This window comes from Cygnus atratus, chromosome 3 (genome assembly GCF_013377495.2).
Source record: "Cygnus atratus isolate AKBS03 ecotype Queensland, Australia chromosome 3, CAtr_DNAZoo_HiC_assembly, whole genome shotgun sequence".
NCBI classification, from domain to species: Eukaryota; Metazoa; Chordata; class Aves; order Anseriformes; family Anatidae; genus Cygnus; species Cygnus atratus.
Window position 1 is genome coordinate 12,716,001 of NC_066364.1, and position 19,150 is coordinate 12,735,150.

Below are 19,150 nucleotides of genomic sequence, written 5' to 3' on the forward strand. Positions count from 1 at the left end.
GCAGAAAGAACAATCTGGGACATAATGTTTTCTTGCTGTTTCTCTGCCTGACCCTGTGCTAAACAGCAGGAGCAAGGGGTACTCTGGATTGGCAATGAGAAGACTTTTTTTCTCTTCAAGGCTTTCTTTCTAGCCAACTGTAAAAATGATCCTGTTCTGCTCCTTCTCTGCCTCAGTTTACTTCAACTATAAAATGGAAGTGATAATTTCTGTTGTAAAATACTTACATCTGTGGATGGAAAGCATTACAGAAGAACTAATTACTGTTATGCTTAAACATTCCAGCATTGTGATTAAGTGATTTTTATGCCTTGATAATTATATTTCACTAGGGAAGAGTGGGCAAGCATCCATCAAACTTCCTGGCTGCAACTGAAATTCTAAGCTGACAGAAATTTTGTGGTACAGTCATTGATAACCACGGTTATAAATAGCTCTTAAACAAAACTGTGAAAGAATTCACAGCCCCTTCAGATTGACATTATTTATAGCACACCCCAGGATGAGGTAAATTTCAGTCACGTACAGCTTGTTTAAAGGCAGAGTAAATTTTTATCAGTCTCCTGAATGCTAACAGATGAAAGACTGTGTTCAGATCTTTAGGCCTTATACAGTAGATAGCATAGCAAGAGCTAATTGGTGCTGCTGGCATTTGATTTAAATAAAGCTGTTTTGCAAAATTTTTATTTATAGTTTTGCACAGATGGATTTGATTTGTAGTTTGGAAATTCCAGAAAGCATCTGTAGTACCCAGAGGAAAGAGGAGTAGAATAAACAGAGAGAGTAATAGGTACAGATCACGGTTTTAAGAATATATCAATTTCAGACAGCTTCACTTTACAGCTTTTGAAGTCCTTTTTTAGCAAAGCTTCTTTCTGAATAAATGGTGAGCAAGGGCCACATGATTTTACTGATAATTAGGTAAGAGCAGTTTGTTCCAGGCTGATATGGAACAGAGCCTCACTTTACAACCTCTCCCATTCATGCCACTGGGATTTTTGAAGAGTGAAGACTTCTGCAAATCAAGAGATTCAAAGCACTGGCCATCTGGCTACAATATGCTTAAAATAGATACTATATCCTGGAACCCCAGCGTCCCTCCATGTCCCCATGTAAGGGGCAACATGTATGCTGTTGTCCCTTACTGGGGCAAGAACATATCATAGCTCACATCTCACCTGGAAAGACCCTTTGTTGGCCTTGGGCATCTTGTGGTAAGATAACACCACTCAGAGTCTCTTCAGAAAGTAGACTACGCTTTGGTTCCCAGAAGGAGAGGTGCAAAAACCAAATCAGACACATAAGAGATCTGTTCAGTACTGCACACGAGTGCAAAGGAGACCAGTAGAAAGATACAACACAGTTCTTGCAAACCAGTGTCACTGCAATGTTGGACAATGTTGGTTTTGGTATGACTTAAATACTCAGTGACGTGCCAGTATGTATTGCATAACCTTTTGCAGATGTACAGAACTGTGGCTTTCTGAGCAATAAATAATCACAGAATCACAGAATGGGTGGGCTTGGAAGGGACCTCTGAAGATCATCTAGTCTAACCTCACGACAAGAAGGATCACCTACAGCAGGTTGCACAGTATGACATCTAGGCGGGTTTTGAATATCTCCAGAGAAGAAGACTCCACAACCTCTCTGGGCAAACTGTTCCAGTGCTTTCTCACCCTCACAGTAAAGAAGTGCCCCCTCATATTGAGCCGGAATCTCCTATGCTTCAATTTGTGCCCATTGCCTCTCATCCTGTTGCTGGGCACAACTGAAAAGAGACTGGCTCCATCCTCTCAACACCCTCCCCCCAGATATTTATATACATTGATGAGGTCTCCGCTCAGTCTCCTCTTTTCCAGGCTAAACAGGCCCAGCTCTCTCAGCCTGTCCTTGTACGACAGGTTCTCCAGTCCTCTAATCATCTTAGTAGCCCTCGTCTATTGATGAATAATTCAGGCCTGGACTTAGCCATTGTGATACACAGCACTGTGTTGTTGAAAACCTGGCAAACTCTACTCCAATGGCACTGAAATTACTGTATGAAACATCTTAGTCCCCCGTATATTGAAGAGGGAGACCTGAGTGCCTAAAAATAGGATTTACCATACCTAGCACGCAGAGGAGAGTTGTGTCTCAGCTAGCAAATAGAAAATGCCTGAGAGCAAAGAGGTATGTTTATTTACCTTCTCTCCCCACCTTGCCCACTAGCATCTCTGTGGTAAGTGCCTATGTGAAACAAGGATTCAGAGCCAAACACTGTTTCTCAATTCCAGGCACTGGTTTAACGCATTTCCATAGAAATGTCTGGTTTGCTTTTTTCAAAATAGGTAGTTAGTTTATGCTACTCTTTCCAAACTAATCTAATGGTTAAAACATTTACCTCAGCCTGAAGCAGTCAGAACTGCAGCTCCTGCTTCCCTACCCAGCAGGTGATGGGTAAGGACTGAGGTGAGAGAGAGCTGTATCTGACACTTCTCTTCCTGCATCTGGTCCAATTTGTGTAGTGGGACAGAAGACCCTGTGGTGGGAGCCACTTTTATAACCCTGTGATTAGAGAACAAGATCTGAGGAGAACTGAAAGCCCATCCCTTCTTTACTGGGAATGCCCTATCCACAACCTTTAGCCTCATTCGTGTATTGAGGCCTTGTCTGCCTCAGGTGGGCTATTAATATGGACTGCATGTAACTCTTTAGCATTAACTTAGGTGAACTAATATATTTTATTGCTATCCTTTACGTGTGAGCATTTGTCATTTTATACCTCTGACTAACTTTAACAAGAGTTGAGGGATTCACACTGGGAGGAGAATTAAACTTTTTTTCCAATGAATAACATCAATGCAGCTCTTGGCACATTTTCACAAATCACTTTTCTCTACTACGTAGTAGTACAGTACAGAGAAATAAGGGCAAGCTTTACTCCTAGAGTTCAGCTGGCTGCCCTCAAAAGTCCTTGGAAATGAGCTGAATAATCCATTTCAAGAAAGAGTACATGAAATAGTAGATTCTATAGGCAGTGAAATTATAAAAGTTATTTATTTCTCTCATAGTAACCTTGGTTGATTAAAAAAAAAAAAAAAAAAAAAGGAAGAAGAAAAATACAACAAAAGGCTTACATTGTGCATTACTATAATTCATTTAACATTTAGGCATCCATATGCATTTACTGCTTTGCTGGGAGGGTTTAAATACCCTGAGCTAATTATAGGACAATATTTTCCAACTTACAAGGGTTAAATTGAAAGTACTTCTAATGAGATACTATTCCTGGCTATTAAACTGAAAGAAGAAGGGTCTGTTTAATTATAATGTATGTAAAAAAACGTAATCATATTGTAATGTAAAAGCTCTCATCTGGATTATTATTTTTGTGCAGTTATAAACATTGCTTGGCACATTACAGAATTATTTAACATTTATGTGAATGTAGTTATTTTACAGAATACCAATACTGGCACCATGGATAAGTCCTTTTATTTCACTAAGAATATTTCACGTCTAGTAGATATATTTTGTCTTTTATCAGAAGTAGAAAGTAACTAAACAGAGAGGAGTTGGGACAGACAGGAGGAACCATTAGTACTGTCTGTCAATAGTTTAATTTGTTTTCATGTGTCCATTTAAAATACTGACTCGTTTCACTTTAAAGAGCTATGACGCGTACTGCAACTAGCAATTCTCAGCAACCTGTGAAATGAACTAAAAAGCAAATTATGTTTCTTTTTCCTCATTCTAAGGCAGTTACAAAGTCATTTATAGTACAGGTTGCTCTTCCAGAATGACTTGTTCACTAAAACTCTAAAAAACTGAGACATGAACAAGCCTGAGAACTGATTACTGAAAATATGCCAACAGCTTCTTGTATGTCACTTACTGGAAGACTTTAAGTTCTCTTTTTCACAGCAGCCATGCAACTTTTATTAAATCTTTTCCTTCCTTCAGCTGGCAAGAGCTGCTGGAAGTTACCAGGTGGCAGCTCTCCTTGCAAGGCCACCAAACATGGAAAGGTTAGCTGTGGTTGAGATACAAGCTATGAGTATTGGAAGGGAAGAAGGTGGGGTAAGGCGATACCCATGGCTTGGCTGCTGTGCAGGTAGGCTGTGGTTAAAGAGGAGGCAAAAGTCACTTAAAAGTTTCAGAGCACATCACTGAGCCACAATGTAGGGTCTCTGGCAGATTGCTGGGAACTTATTGCTGTGGCAGCTGTCAGCAGGTAAGTTGGAGTTGTTTAAGCCTGTGGGATTAAGGACTAGTTCATGAAGTTAATTACATGCCTAATAGAGGCCTTTCTTGAACTTCTTGAACACATAGAGCTTCTGTTAAGTAAGCAAAGCTTTTGACTGGAGGGAAGCTGTACACATTTTGCAGTAGATCAAAGACAGTAAAATATACATATATTGTGTCTGTCGTGGGGTAGTATATACGACTTCAAGAGGGTGAAATATCTTAACTCTTTTTCTCCTGGATTTAGAAACTGAGGCTCTACTAAACCATCTATTAAATTTACGGGTCACAGAATCAGAGTATTACAGGATGTGTGAGGTTGGGAGACCTCTGGAGATCATCTAGTCCAACCCCCCTGCTCAAGCAGGGAAACCTAGAGCAGCTTGACAAGGACTACATCCAGGTAGCTTTTGAAGATCTTCAGGGGACGAGACTCCACAATGTCTCTGGGCAACCTGTGCCAGTGCTGAGGTCCACATCTTTCTGCCAGTTTTTTCCAACATACTTGTATTGATTTCTTCCCTTATTAAGCCACTACCTACCATTTTAAAAGCTACTAGCATACAACTTGCACCTTGATGTTGTCCACATCTGTTATTTGCAGCAGTTAACAACTGGTTACCCAGAGGTGGGATAACTCTTTGATCATCTATTCTGAACTTGTGTGTTAACAAAGGAAAAACTCTCCGTTAGGAGCCTGCTCTATGAACAGGAACATGAAGAAGTGTTTCTTTACAAGCCTACATGTTCATGTGGGGAGACTGGAAGAACGGCTAGCTCTCACTAGATTCAGTCCAGGCTTTCCAAGCCCCACTTTATGTGAAGGAGAAAGAGGACACCCAGGATTTCCTGGTATCTACCACACTTGAAAATATTTTGGTGGTGGTGGAGTGGTTTTTGTTTTGTTGTTGTTTTTGTTTGCTTATTTGTTTGTTTGTTTGTTTTCTTAGAAGAACAAGAAATGGAACGAGTTACTACATAGTCCTCAGATCCTTTTAATTACATGGGAAAGGAGAATACACTGATAATATTTACACCTACAGTTCTTTTACCTATTCTGTTTCCTAGCTATGTCATTTGCTTTACTGCTCCTTACCTTGTTTTATTTATTTTATTTTATTTTATTTATTTTATTTTATTTTATTTTATTTTATTTATTTTTATTTTATTTTATTTTATTTTATTTATTTTTTTCAGGCTTTCCTTCCCTGATGTCTGAACTGTCTTCCATCTTGTTACATCTTCTCCCTCTAACCTAGCCCACAGTATTGCATCTTTTTATTTTTCCCTTTTTGAAGGCATTTGTATGTGGACTGTAGTTTCTTTTTGAACATAATTTAGGCCATTTTATGCTATACGGTCATTGTGTTTCCCCAGGAGGAAAAAGAAAAAGTGAGCTTTGCTAGAGGTACAGGATATGTCTACATTGAGCAAGCGGTATGACCTAACCAAATAAATGTGTATCTGTAGAACAAAACACTACAGAGGATACCTCATGCCCACTGTAAATGTATTTCAGGGCCTTTACTTTGGGCTAGATCTAGCCTGACTGTGCAGTTTAAATAATCATTTGCTTTTGGAATGCATTAGGTGGGCTTCGGCAGTGCATCTTCCAGTTTAGTTTCATCCAAAAGGAGTACAGTTTGTCCACTTTGAGACTGCGCTGTGATGCAAGCTATTATGATGAGGATGAGGAGGCTCACTTCAAAAGCATGTTCCTGATCCAAGGTAAAACACTAATAGAGCTGAACCTACATTGAGACAGCATGCTCCTTCTCCCTTCCCTCCTCTCCCTCAAACTCTGCTTTAGTGTTCAGTTGAGCCTGACACAGCCTGCTCCAACTCAGTGAATACTGCATGTTCTGGTGGAATGCCCACCTCTTAGGGAAAAGGATATTTCTTTTGGCAACTATGTGTATGATGGTTCAGTGTAATGTGCTTTGCTTTGCCTAGGCTTGTTCCTGTATGGAAATGTGATTTTGTTGTTGTTGTTGTTAATACCATTTTTAGTTTGTCTCATGTTTCAGTAGTATAGAGAAAAGATATGGTCTTTTTAAATCACTTCTCTCGAAATCAAGGAACCATGTTTTTGTTTTTTTTTTTCCCTTATGTGCTTCTTACAGTAAGTAGCTTAATTAATTTGTGTCAAAACATTAAAACTGTTTATATACTTAGATTTTATTTCAATAACACTAAGGTACATTGAAGTCATAATTGCTTGGGAAGAATAAAGCTAGTCAGAAAAGATTAGTGATGTTTTGCAAAATATGTGTTTTTACATTTGTTATAATTGCACAGTCCCTAGAATTCTGCATTTATGAGAGTTCACTTTAGGTCTGATTTTCTCCCTGTGGATTTATGGGTGATGTCACTGGCTTCAAAGAAATCATCCCAATGAGACAGATATATTTCTGTGAAGGCACATGAGCATTTTAAGATTTGGAAAAAAAAATCAAATTAAAAAAAAAATGTTCTTTACAAGATCGGAATCATTGAAATACACAAGGGGAATTTAGGAAACACTGAGCTTATTTCCATGCTACTGCAGGCAAGCATCATAGAAATAACCTTTTTCCTAAACCAATTCAGTATAATTTTATGTGCAGTTCAGCTTTTTATTCCCATTATTGCCATTAGAAAAATGCTCTAAAATGTCACTTATTTCTGGGTGAATTAATTTTTAATCTTTTATACCTAGTTGTTCTCATGTTGCACTGTTCTTCCCAAACTAATATTAAATTGCTTGATGTATTAACAATTTTTTTTATCTTCTCATAGCCTTTTGGCCATCAGTTTGACAGAATTATACAGAAACACCTCCAGATGAGAGAGAATTTACTGTATCATTTTGCAAAACATCACATGCTTGCTTATCTTAGCTGATTTCACTTAGGATCTCTTTTTTTTTTTTTTTTTTCCACAATGACTCCTTGTTGGTAATGTAATCCTTTTATTAATAAGCATTTGTCTGAGTCTTTTTCCTCAGTCATTTTCAGTCGATGAGTATCTCACCTATAACAGATTTATTATTATTATTATTATTATTATTATTAGCCCCTTAGATCAGTTGCAGCCTAGACTATTGAATTTAGTCTATTACTCTGGTCCTTGACACCATTCTGCTATTCATCCTCCCTAGTACTCATCATTAACTCACCTCCTTTTCAGGCACTGAACTCCTTGATGCTTCTCCTTGCAACATCACACATTGTTATCTCTCTTTTAAACAATTCATGCCCTCTTTTATAATCCCTCATCATCTGATTCTCTACTTTAATCTCCTATGTGATACTTTAAAAATTGCTTTCAGAAGTCTCAGCAGAGTAGAGAAAAAATTAATCCATTTTTTCATCTTAGAAAGCTATCTAAATAGTATGGCTTAGGCAAACCTTAGCAAATCAATATTACACTTGATATGATTTTCCCATTTATCTTTACATTCAAGCCTATCCTAACCTTGCTCAGGTTGATATTGTAATTGTATGTACAACTTTCCTCTACTTAAGTGTTAACTTGCTGTTCTCCAGTCATCCAGTATTACTCTCAAAGACTTAACAAAATTGTTAAACATACTTGCTAACAGATCAACAATTTCAGAATTCTGTAAGCTTTCCACACATTGTATTAAGCCCTTTGGTTTCTGATTTTAAGTCAATAGAGTAATTTCTGTTCCCAAGGAAATTTTTATAAACTTATTCACATTAAGCCATCAGAACTCTGCTTCCATTTTCAGCAGAACTGTATGTGTAAAAAATTCAGAGGAAACATTGATTTAGAATTTCAGCCACACTTGGAAGTATTTCTAACCTTTAACCCATACTCAGTGCATAACAAATGCATGTTTCTATTTTGTTCTCTTATTTCTAATCCTTTCTTTTTAACATCAGGTTTTCATTGGATTTGGTTCCTGACAGTTATCATTATGCTTTTCACAGAATCACAGAATCACACAGAATCATCTAGGTTGGAAGAGACCTCCAAGATCACCTAGTCCAACCTCTGACCTAACACTAACAAGTCCTCCACTAAACCATATCACTAAACTCCAGATCTAAACGTCTTTTAAAGACCTCCAGGGATGGTGACTGAACCACTTCCCTGGGCAGCCTATTCCAGTGCCTAACAACCCTTTCAGCAAAGTTCTTCCTAATATCCAACCTAAACCTCCCCTGGCGCAACTTTAGCCCATTCCCCCTCGTCCTATCACCAGGCGCGTGGGAGAATAGACCAACACCCACCTCACTGCAGCCTCCTTTAAGGTACCTATAGAGTACGATAAGGTCGCCCCTGAGCCTCCTCTTCTCCAGGCTGAACAATCCCAGTTCCCTCAGCCACTCCTCATAAGACTTGTTCTCCAGACCCCTCACCAGCTTCATTGCCCTTCTCTGGACTCGCTCGAGCACCTCCATGTCCTTCTTGTAGCGAGGGGCCCAAAACTGAACACAGTACTCGAGGTGCGGCCTCACCAGGGCCGAGTACAGGGGGACAATCACTTCCCTAGACCTGCTGGCCACACTGCTTCTTATAAAAGCCAGGATGCTGTTGGCCTTCTTGGCCACCTGAGCACATTGCTGGCTCATATTCAGCCGACTATCAACCAATACTCCCAGGTCCTTCTCTGCCAGGCAGCTTTCCAACCACTCATCTCCCAGCCCGTAGCGCTGCTTGGGGTTGTTGCACCCCAGGTGCAGGACCCGGCACTTGGCCTTGTTGAACTTCATACAGTTGACCTCAGCCCATCGGTCCAGCCTATCTAGATCCTCCTGCAGAGCCTTCCTACCCATGAGCAGATCGACACACACACCTAACTTGGTGTCATCTGCAAACTTACTGAGGGTGCACTCGATCCCGTTTTCATTTCTTGTAGAACCTCTATTTTTTCTTAAATATCCTACAGGCTGAGAGAGTGGGAATTGTTTAGCCTGGAGAAGAGAGTGCTCCAAGGGGACCTCATAACAGCCTTCCAGTACATAACCTACTTCCCAGTACCTTTCCTATAGGGAAGATGGGGAGAGACTCATTATCAGGGAGTGTTGCAGTAGGACAAGTGGTAATGATTTTAAACTAGATTAAGATCAGACATTAGGAAGAAATTGTTTACTCATAGGGTGATGAGGCACTGGAACAGGTTGCCCAGAGAAGCTGTGGATGCCCAGTCCCTGGAAATGTTCAAGGCCAGGATGGATGGGGCTTTGAGCAACCTGGTCCAGTGGGATGGAGTTGGAACTAGATAAGGGTCTTTAAGACCCTTCCAACACAAACTCTCCATGATTCTATGTTCTTTTGTGATTTTGTAAGCTTAAAAAATTAGAAGTGTCCTCCATACTTGGGATAGGATCTTTTTGTAGATTTTGTACCTTTAATAGAGAAATTTCCCAAGCCTATACTACTGTGCAGTCCATAAGTACTTCAGACCAACTGACTTTGTTAATTAGGTAACTTAATTTGTTCTTTTGAAATTGAGAACCTTAATTATAACCATACCCATGAATATCTTTACATCTAGTTTATCTGAATCTAATAATTATCTGAGAACGTCTCTGAAGATCATGACATTCAAAAAGTAAGGCTAAAATAAACTTATAATTATTTTTGTACATATTTGTTGGTGGGTTTTTGTTTGCTTGTTTGTTCGCTTGTTTTTCCTGTGAAGGAGAGGACTCGGGAACAGTTCAGTTCTACCATAATTAGTGTCATTTTTCTTTTTTACTTGGGAAAAAAAAAAAAAAAGTTATTCATCATTAAGTCTAGAGGCCCAGAGCCTGTGCTATACAATTCTCTCCAGGAATGATACTGACACAGTCAGGCTTGATTGTCTTCTCAGTGTACATAGTCATATTCATGTTTTATTAGGCTACTTTAAAGTCAATGTAAGAAAGTGAATGTGTTGACATACCAAATCTTGCTTTAGTTATAGCTTTCCTGAGCAACATTTGACCTTAAATGCCTCTGTTTCAATCATGCTTCCTATTTAACAGTAAGAACTGTCGGAAAATATTATAGGGCAAGAAAGACATTTCTTGCCCTATAATATTTTCCGACAGTTCTTACTCAGTATTTCAAGTTTCTCCACTGGATTCTACAAGTATTTCTATTATTACCTACTGTTCATACAAGTTTCTCAGGAAGATGAGGTATCAGCTCTTTTCATAATGAGTACGTTTAGTACTTTTCCAGCATTATTAATAGTGTTTTATATGTAGTGTTATAATATATATATATTATATATATATATATATATATATAAAATCATTAGTTTGAAAAGCATGCAGACAGAATATATGACAGGGAGATTATAGAAAGTTACAGCTCCTAATTTAAAGTCTGACAAGCCCGGAACACCTAAAGCTGCTCAAATATAGGCAGCTATATAAAAGCCTTGAGATGTATTGAATGCAGTCCTTTCCTCCCATTTTGAAAGTCTTGGTGGAGCTGCTTGGGGAAGGATTTGCTGCAAGGAGGAGAACAATATTCTCCATGCCAGATGACCATCCTGAACTTATCCATTAGCTGTCTCATTGGCATGAACATGCTGTTTCTTGCTGTGCTGTTCTTCCTTCATGGTGCTTGGCAAGTATAGTAGATCAGATAAACTAGACATACAAGATATGTGATCTAAATGGTTTCTTGTTGCGTACTGTACTTCAACAGACATGCTCTGAAATGCTGCACACAGAGCAGTGTTAGAGAAGAAAAATTACATCAAATGCTGGAGGCATAATCTGCCACTACAGCAAGTCCAGTGCCCAGGGAATGGGTAGATATACTGTTTCCTCTGCTTCAGTACATGGTAAAATACAAGTAGCTACTATGGCAACATCACATGGTACATTTGTTATCTCTGAATGAGAATGTGTTGAAGGAAGTAGCAGATCAGTATGCCATGTGTGCTTTCATTTTCTGGAATGTTTTCAAGGGAAAACATCTGTTCAGATATTTTTCCTGGGATTATGGCTTTAGTTAAAAAAATGTGAAGAGGAAGGGATGTAATTCTCTCTTTCCATGCACTCTTTTTTTTCTTCTCCTATAAAATTGCAGTGTTTTCTAAGGAAGTAGAGTTCTTGTATCTTATGTCATTCTGTTTCCCCTGAATAAACTCTACTATAGAAATTTGATTTTTTAGTAGTTTCTCTAAATGAGTAAAAATATAAATATTCCTTTGAATTCTAAGGTGGGGATATTGTAGATAGGTGGGAATAGAAGATATGGCTGGGAGGTTAGCTAGAATCTTTCTGTATAATCTGGAAATGTTATTTTAAGTTGTAAAGAATTTTTGTATACCTACTCATAACACTTCATAGAGAAGATGGTCTGTAGTTATATTATTGACCAGGAATTCAAGAAATACCTATTCCATTCTTGTCATGACTACTCAGGTGTCATCTCTGACATTAGACATGTTCTTTAATATTTATGCAATTCACACCTTCCCCATGTGATTTTTTTTTATTATTTTTTTCAATGGTAAATTCTCTGGATTCCTTTCACTTAATTTCAGACATTTGCAACATAGACTTTTGTGTATGAAAAAGCTGTCTGGACTCCCTTTATAGTCAACGGAAAAAAAAAATAAAAATAAAAAAAATAAACACTTTTAGGATACCATTCATCTGGACAGTTTTAGATGTTTAGATTAGACTAGGTTAAATTGCATTCTAAAAGAACCTTTTTCCTTCCACTGGTTATAAAGGGGATCAGTTGACAAGTTGATATTCAGATTGTATATATCTAAATTTGGACACATAAATCGTACTTTTGAGAAGAAGACTATCTCTTTATGTGTGTTAGTAAAGTATCTTCACTGATGTGCCTCTTTCTCAAGTCTGTAGTTTCTGTGTGATACTAGAACACAAACTACAATCAAAAAGGTAACTGTAGGAGGCCCCAGTGTTCTTTCTTTCTTAGACACCAAGGCAAATTTCAATCAAACAGGCACACAGATGAGAAAACTGATTAAGATAAAGAAAAAAAAAAATGCCCAGAATCCCAAGCACTAGCTTTATGAAATACTGATTTTATTTTATTTTTTTATCATTGCAAAATATTTTAGAAATTGTTGTTTGAAATAATAACTGTAGCACTGGTGAGACATTTAAAACAAACAAACAAACCATGTTTTCTTTATCAGAAGATGCTTGTTATTAAAAACAGAAAAGTTTTCTGCTGTGAAAGGTTTTCAGTTCCATGCCAGGATATCTAGTTGAAATAAGATTGACAACATCTCATTGATGGGAGAGAAATATTCAATTAATTTCTCCATTCTTAGGTACATACTGATATCTGAGATGCCCCAGTGTGTGAGATGGCCTGGTGGTGCAGGCAACAGATGCAATATGGGACTTATGAGAACTTCTGTCGAACTGGGAGAGTAACTGGAAACCAGATGAAACACACTAGACATCTAAAATGAGACTAAGATACCTATGTATGCACAAGTGAGTTTGGCACACAGAGAAGGGAGTTCCTGCATTAAACATTGTTATTTAGGTGCTTAAGCAAGGAAATTAATCTCTTTAAAAGTCATACACATTCTGTCTGAATATTATTCAGAAGAGAAATCTAAGCTGGAGGTTCTGAATTGTTTCCTCAAGGTGGTATCTCTTCCAAGTGAGTAGAAAGTTTAAAGGGCAAGATGTGGAAGTCCTGCACTTTGAAACACCAAAATCAATATATGAGTCATTTCACATTTCCCCTAACATCAATGGGGAGAGGCTGTTTCTGACAGGAAATGCAAGGCTTATATAGGCAGATATCTTACTTTGGAATTTAATTTTTTTCTGTTCTGTACCTAAGGTTAAGGTGGCATAATTCCATGCCTGCATTCCCAATTTATATAAGCAAGGAACCTAAGACAGTTAACAAGAACTCTCTCATAAATAAAAACATATCAAATAAATCAGTGAACTGAACCTGGGTTGAATCTGAGACAACCTCAGAGCAAAATGATCCATTTCAAGTTTTTAATCAAAAACTAAAATGCCATCCAGATACAAAATTGGAAAATTTCTGAAATCTCAATAATTATGAGATATACTAAACATTTGCTTGCACAATTCTGCCACAAATAACTAGTAACAACAGCCAATTTTGTGAAGATTTGTTGCTAATTTTCATGTTAGGAAGCTTCAAGTCTTAGTGGAGATTTGCTTCTTGGGTTAATCATATCCATGTCACCACAGTGAAAAGTCTGATGTTTTTAACAGAAGGCACTGAAATAGAATTAGTGAACAAATCCAAAAACATTATTTAAATTCCAAGTATTTAACTTCGGGTACAATAGTCTAGAGAGCGCATCTTCATGGTAGCTACTTTGACTTCAAAGATATTCATAGAATCATAGAATGGCGTGGGTTGGAAAGGACCTTAAAGACCAACAAAATTCCAACAGCCCTGCCATTGGCAGAGATGCTACCCACTAGATCAGCTTGCCCAGGGCCTTGTCCAACCTGGTCTTGAACACCTCCAGGGATGGGGCATCCACAACCTCTCTGGGCAACCTGTTCCAGTGCCTCACCACCCTCTGTGTGAAGAATTTCCTCCTAACTTCTAATCGGAATCTCCCCTCTTTTAGTTTAAAATCATTCCCACTTGTTCTGTCACTGTCTGCCTGAGCAAAAAAAAAGTTGTTCTCTGTCTTTTTTATAAACCCCCTTTAAGTATTGAAAAGCTACAATAAGGTCACCCCAGAGCCTTCTCTTCTTTAGGCTGAACAGCCCTAACTCTCTCAGCCTTTCTTCATAGGAGAGGTGCTCCAGCCCTCTGATCAACTCTGTAGCCCTCCTCTGGACCTGCTCTAACAAATCAACATCCTTCTTGTGCTGGAGGTCTCAAACCTTGACACAGTGTTCCGAGTGGGACCTCACAGGGGCAGAGCCTACCTCGTCCTGCTGGCCACACCTCTGTTGATGCAGCCCAGGATGCAGTTGACCTTCTGGGCTGCAAGTGCATACTGCTGGCTCATGTCAAGCCTTTCATCCACCAGAACCCCCAAATCTTTCTCTTCAGGGCTGCTCTCAATGAGTTCTCCTCCCTGTCAGTACTCACGTCTGTGATTACCCCGACCCAGGTGCAGCACCTTGCACTTAGATTTGTTGAACCTTGGGAGGTTCATGTGAGCCCACTTCTCAAGCTTGTTTAGGTCCCTTTGGATGGTTTATCTTCCTTCTGTTGTATCAACTGCACCACTCATCTTGGTGTCATCTGTAAAAGTGCTGAGTGTTCACTTGATCCCACTGTCTATGTCATTGATAAAGTTATTAAACAGTACTGGTCCTGAGGGATACCACTCGTACCTGGCCTACACCTGGAAATAGAACCATTGACCACCACTATCTGGATGCAACCTTTAAGCCAATTCTTTATCCACTGGATAGTCCCCCCTTCAAGTTCATCTCTCACCAATTTGGAGATCAGGATATCATGTGTGACCATGTCAAAGGCCTTACAGAAGTCCAAGCAGATGACATCAGTCTGTCTTCCCTTATAAACTGATGCAGTCACTCCATCATAGAAGGCCACCAGATTGGTCAGGCATGATGAGCCTTTGGTGAAGCCATGTTGGCTGTCTCAAGCCAGCTCCTTGTCCTGCATGTGCCTTGACATTGCTTCCAGGAGGATCTTTTCCCTGATCTTGCCAGGCACAGAGACGAGACTTACCAGTCTGTAGTTCCCCAGGTCCTCCTTTCTACCCTTTTTAAGAATGGGAGTGATGTTTTCCTTTTTCCAGTCACCAGGGACTTCACCTGACTGCCCTGACTTTCTAAATATGATGGAAAGAGGCTTGGCAACTCCGTCAGCCAATTCCTTGAGGACACTGGGATGCATGTCATCAGGCCCCATAGACTTCTTTTTCACTTTCATCAGGTGTTCCCAAACCTGCTTTCTGCTTACAGTGAGAGGGACTTTGCTGCCCCAGCCCTCATCTTCAGGTTCAGGGAAACAAGAGACGTGGGAAGACTGACCAGCAGTGAAGACGGAGGCAAAGAAGTTGTTGAGTACATCGGCCTTCTCCTCCTCCCCTTCTCTATATTGTAGCATAAATTATCTATGAATAAGCCAGAGTAGTCATCTTTTAAAATATTTAGGGTCAGTAGCTAGGACAGGTGATGGTGAAATAAACCTGAATTAAACCTGAAATATTAAGCAACAGAAACACAAATAAAACCAGTTCTGTGGAGAAAAGACAAACCTGAATAGCAAGAAAAAGTAGAATTGCTCTGCCCTTGGCTGTATTCTCAGAGCATTTAAGATGTCCTGGGACAAGAAGACTCCAGTCTTTTCATTATTATATGAGCTGAAGGAGACTGGAAAGATGAGTTTTCTGTCTCTAAAGGATGGGAGATGTAGAGGTGGTGAATATTGTTGCCAAGAAGATTCACGGCCCTCATGGAAGTAAATATTGCTCTGACTTGTCCCTTTGGGACAGTAGCGGCTTTTTGATTTTCAGGTTCTGGTACCAGAAAGGCTCAAAATGGGACTATGGGTGTTTTGCCACTGTCAGCAACCTACTTCTTTAAAGGACTTGCCAGTTTTACCTCTACACAGAGCCAGCCCTTGTGAGAAAGTATAGTTTACCCTGAGTACAGAAAATACATTAAAAGTCTCTTTTCAGTCATCTGCTCTTGATAACAATCTCAAAATTCCTACCTTTCCTGAGGACTATCACATACTGCTGTATATTATATGCTTAGCTTTCTGTCAGTCTGTGAATATCTGCAGGATCAGATCTTTCTCTGATAAATATTAAAAGATATTCTCTCCTAAATCATTTTATATTTTTGCATACTGTGCATCAAAAGATGTGGGTAAAATTTGCTGATGGCAACCAGGCTTGGGTTGAAAGATGATGTGTTGTCTTCTGCAAGACTTTTAGACTAGGATGATGTACTCAGTGCAGACTGATGTTTCATGTCAGATGGAGATACTGTGAGTCAGTTGAAAATTGGGATGAAGCCTAGACATAATAAGGATGAACTGTCTGAAAATGGAAAGCTTCTCTCTAACTCATCCACACTCTGTTCTATAGATGGACTACATAACTTATAATAGGTTTCTTTTATGGGATCATGTGAAAATATCCCTGACAACCAATGGACTCTGAGTCAATGAAATCTAATTACATTTGACAATTCTACAGACATGTAAATTTGTTAAAGTAAGGGAAGGATTTTGGAATCATGTCCAGAGTTTTTATTGAGTCTATATTCTGAATTACAACCTGACAAATTATCAAGCTTATATGAAAATTAATATTATGATTATTTTCTTGCCTGAGAAATTCACCTTCTTTCTAACCTGATGTTGGTTCAACACATGCCTGTAATTGCCATTTATGCACTGTTCAGCTGCTCTTGGAAATGAAGGAGTATTACATTACAGGTCAGTGTCCATTTCTGGGGAGGTAAAATTGTTTACATTGTACAACGTGTGCTTGCCGCCCAGAAAGCCAAACATATCCTTGGCTGCATCAAAAGAAGCATGGCCAGCAGGTTGAGGGAGGTGAGTCTGCCCCTCTACTCTTGTGAGACCCCACCTGGAGTACTGCATTCAGCTCTCTCCCAGCACAAGAAGGACATGGCATATTGGAGTTAGTCCAGAGGAGGGCCACGAGGATGGTCAAGGGACAGGAGCACCTCTCCTATGAAGACAGTCTGAAGGAGCTGGGATGTTCAACCTGCAGAGAAGGCTCTGGCAAGACCTTCCAATACCTAGGTAATATACAAAAGGCATATAGCAGTCTTCCAATACCTAAAGGGGACCTACAGGAAAGCTGGGGAGGGACTCTGTCAGGAAGTGTAGTGATAAGACAAGAGGGAATGATTTTAAACTAAAAAAGGGTAGATTCAGATTACATATACCAAAGACATTCTTCATTATGAGCGATATGAGGCAATGGAACAGGTTACCTATAGAAGCTGTGTTGCCCTGACTGTGCAAGTGTTTAAGGCAAGGCTGGATGGGGCTTTGAGCAACCTGGTCTGGTGGAAGATGTCCCTGACTTGTCTCTGCAGGGGGATTGGAATTAGATTACCTTTAAGGTCCCCTCCAACCCAAAATGTTCTGCACTTCTATGATATGGCTTATTTAGTCTCCCTTAGTTTAATTACAATGTGTCCAATATTGCAGAAGAAGTCAGAATCCAAAAAAAATTGCAGTATTGGCTCAGACAAGTAGTCCTCTTAACTCAGTATTCTGCTTGTGATAGTGGCAATAAGAAATGTTGTTCTGGGAGAGCACATAAGCCTGGTCACACTCTACATTTCATTTACCATCAAAATGATTTTATTAGAGATGGAGAAAGCACATCTTGCTTGGACTTGTTAGTATTGCTTTATGAATCTGTTGTCCATGAATTTATATAGTCTCCTTTTGAACCTGCTAAAACTGTCTTCCCCCACAACCTCTTATGACCATAACTTTCAGAAGCTTAATTAGCTATTGCTTAAAGAAATATTTTCTGAACAACAGTTCTATATACCATCAGGATTTTGCAGAATTTTATATTCCTTCCAGCGTTTTCCTCTTGAAAAAAAAAAGAGTTCCAATGTTTGTGATGTTTTCTTGTAAGACAGCTCTTCCATACCAACTTACTCTTATCTGTAATCTTTCTGGTTTCATTATGTCCTTCTTGAGATGACAAACTCACACACAGTAGTCAGAAGGTAGGTGCACCAAAGATTTTGTATAGAGACAAAATGATGTCATCTATACAGTATCCTTCCAATGATATTTGACATCTTGTTGACTTTCTTTTCTTTCTGCATCCATGCAAATTTGTAAGAGCTTCCTGGTGTTTCTTGTCATTGCTAAGATATTTAACTATCAGAAAGGTCTTATTATTAAATCCAGACTTGGACATTTCACTGTTTGCTCCCAGTTTCAGGCCATCAATGAAGATGTTGAATAAAATAGGTTCTAGAACTGATCTCCTAAAGATCATACTTTTGACTCTTCTCCATTCTAAAAAGTATCTTTTAAGCCTTATTCTTTCCTTCCTGTCCATTAATTCAGTTTCAGTCCTGAAAAGAACTCTACCTTCACAGCAGATGAGGTTTCCAATCCGCTCTGAATTTCTCGATCAGTTTTTGTCAAAGCCATTTTGAAATTTCAAATATATATTGTCCATTGCACTACCTTTATAGACTGATGCCCTAGGAGACATGTTCATTCCCTGATGAATGCCCTGAAAAACTTCCAGACTAAATAAAAGCATAAATATATCTGTTACCTCAAGAACCTGAAACAAATCTTTTTAAAAATTTTCTACTTGCTCATTTGTGACTCAGTCAGGCCCATTTCATCATAGTAAGTTCTTCAAAGCAGAGCCAGGCTTTGTGCTTGGTTCCAACAGAACCAAAGACAAAGTTCCAAGTCACAGCTGGGACTCCTGGGAACAGTAGTAGTATGACAATATATAAAATTCATGTTAAGCTTTTCATCAGCTGATCCCAAGGTATTCATCATTTCCCTTCCCAGGGAATCAAAACCAAAGAGGGCAAGGCACTCAAATAGAAGAAGCAGGAGTTGAACCCAGGTCACCCACTGTACTGCACTACACTTTCTCCTAAGCCCAGGCTTCCTGAATGTAAATACATTATCATTTTGACCACATCTCTTGTTTTATTTTTGTATTAGCAGTGAACTTAATCAGATTCATGTATCTGAAGAATGAAAATGTTCAAATTCAGTGGAAATTCAGGTTTACATGCATTTCAAAAGTTTTTCATTTTAAGCTCATCCTGTATCTTAGAGATTTTTATTTTATTTTATTTTATTTTATTTTATTTTATTTTATGTTTTGTTTTGTTTTGTTTTGTTTTGTTTTGTTTTGTGTTGTTTATTTAACAAGTTGCCAATCTTTACATTTTTTCCATCCTCAAGCTTCCTGTTTACTTGGCAAACCCTCTGTCCTCTACCACTGAAT